The sequence below is a fragment of the Pteropus alecto genome, unplaced genomic scaffold (assembly GCF_000325575.1).
Source record: "Pteropus alecto unplaced genomic scaffold, ASM32557v1 scaffold94, whole genome shotgun sequence".
Classification (NCBI taxonomy): domain Eukaryota; kingdom Metazoa; phylum Chordata; class Mammalia; order Chiroptera; family Pteropodidae; genus Pteropus; species Pteropus alecto.
In genome coordinates, this window is record NW_006437736.1 from 230,573 (window position 1) to 233,206 (window position 2,634).

Sequence of the window (2,634 nt, forward strand, 5' to 3'; positions counted from 1 at the left end):
CTGAATGGCCATGGCTCCCCTTCCAGCAGTAAGCTCACTACCTACACGAGAACTGGTGCTCAGGAATCAGAGCTTGTTAAATGAATGAATGAATGAACACAAGGGAAAACAATACAAGATTCATTCATTCATTCCAAAATATTTACTAAGTGCCTCGCCATGCTGGGTATTGTCCTAGATGCTGGCAAGACAAAAGAGACCAAGTCCCTGTTCTCATGAAGCCAGCCTTCTAAAGGAGGGAGACAGACACTATACAAATAAACAAATAAATACAGAATATAATATCAGTAGTGGTGAGTGCTATGAAGTAAGTAGAATATGACACCGAGATTGAGATTGACAGATTGGGGGAAGGGTCTTTAAATTTGAACAAAGATCAGAAGCTTGTGAGGGCAAGCGTCATGCAGCCATGGCAAGAACAGTTAAGTGCAAAGACCCTGGGGTAGGAAGGGTCTTGGGCAATTGAGAAACAAAAAAACGACCAGAGAAAGTGGGTAAAGGTTGGTCCTGGCATGACCTAAGAGCAGTGGTTCTCAAACACGAGTGTGCATCAGAATTGCCAAAAAGTCTTATGAAAACACAGATTATGGGGCCACCCCCAGCATTCAGTTGTCTGGGGTGGGGCCTGGGAACATATATTTCTGATAAGTCGCTGTGTGATGCTAATGCCTTTGGTGCAGGAACCACAGCATAGGGTATTTAGTCTTAATACAAGTCCTTTCCTGCTCGACACTCACCACAAGCAGTCCTAAGTCATGGGTGCTTGATTTTCTGCCTCCCCACCGGGCTGGGCACTCCCAGAGAACAGAGACTATGACGATTCTGTCCATGGCGCTTAGTAAGCACTCAATAAAATAGTGGTTGAATGAATTCCTCAAAGAAGTTTCCATGGCAGGCCTTCTTGCTTCACTCTCTTTGGCCCTTCTGCTCTATACTTGGCTTCGAGCAGGTGCTTGGGTCAGACCTCTTACCAATCTCCCACTTACACCTAAGCAAAGAGCGTCACCTGCCATCTGCAATGCTTGATACACTCCCACTCCATGCTGTTCCATCTACTCAGGAGGTCCTTCCCCATGTTCGCCTCATAAATTCTTACCCATTCTTCAGTTTCCTCCTTCCAGAATATCCTTCCCAATGCCCCTCCCCCTATCCAGGGTTAGAAGTTCTCCTTGGGGTGTTGTATCTGCTCATCTCACGAGGATTTGTTCATTCGTTTGTCTTCCCTTCTTGACTAGAGATCACAGATGGCAGCCCCCAGGGCGAACCAGTCAACGGAGATGGTCTACTGTGGCTGTGGTGTTTTAAATTTAAGTTCATTGCCAAAATTTGAGAGTCTGGGGATTTCACACAAAAATCCAGATTCTGGACTCTTCTAGAAAAGTTGGGGCTGGCATTCTCACATGGCCATGATCTGCCAGAGCTGCCTGTTACTCTGTCACCTTTGCTTCAGTGGCTCCAGTCACCAGCACAGTGCTTGGTCCAAGGTAGACACTCAAGAAAAGCTTCTTAATGAAACTTGAAAGACTACTCCAGGTAATGGGAAAAAACATAGGTCCCAAGAGTGGGTCACCTGAGGCTGGTTCTGATTCTAGCTGACTTGTTGCATGACCTTGGGTTCTCTCTGGACCTCAGTTTCCTTGCCTGTTAAATTGAAGTAATGACAGTTTCCACTTCCCAGGGTCACTGCATCAAATACAAGAGAGGATGTGAACTACTTAGCACATGCCTGGCATGTGATGCTCAATCAGCATGAGCTCTTACTGCAAAGAACTCAATCAATATTTACTCTCTAGGATGGGAGTGAGTGAGAGGAGTTAGAGACAGCAGAGGTCCCTGTTGGGGCCAGGTAGGTGACAGACTCCTTGTGTTCAATCATCAGTTCTGCCATTCACTAGCTACATGACCTTGGGCATTTGACCTAACCTTATTCGGGCCTCAGTTTCCCCATCTATCAAGTGGGGATGATACAGGCCTCATATGGGGCTATTGTAAATATCAAATATGAACATGAATGTTAAGTTAATTAATCCTTTAAAGCACTTAGAATGAGGCCAGCATTCAGCACGTGCTCAACACGTGCCAGCTCTCACTGTTACAGTTGCTCCGACAGGGGTTAGATTAGAAATTTTCAAGGCCCCTCATGGCTCCAAAACACTCTACCTTAAACCCAGTGCCTCTCAGTCACACAGCTGTCATTTAGTCATCCAGAAGGTACAGAAGGCCCTTGGAATGAGGGAAGGAGAATTCAGTATACGGGGTTTTCCATCTCTCTTACAATGCTCTTACGATGGTGCTAATGTCACACGGAGTAGCAGCAAAGAAAGGGAGCAGGCGGATGTGGTGCAGAGGAGTATAGCCCCATGAGAGATGTGCTGTTACTGCCCCACCACCCCAAAGAGGAAACCGAAGTCCCAGAGGCTGTCCCCAGTGTCTCTGCTCCACAGAGATGCCCCGGAAGGCTGACTCACTCAAGGGGTCCTTTGAGGGATCAATAGGGTCACAGTAAACATGACAGCCTGGAGGATGAGGAAGACCAGGCAGAGGATTTCTGACTCACCCAGGCCTGGGGTATCTGAGACAGATGCGCATGAGGTCTCCAAAGAAGAAAAGTTAGGTAAGGAAAGACATGACGAG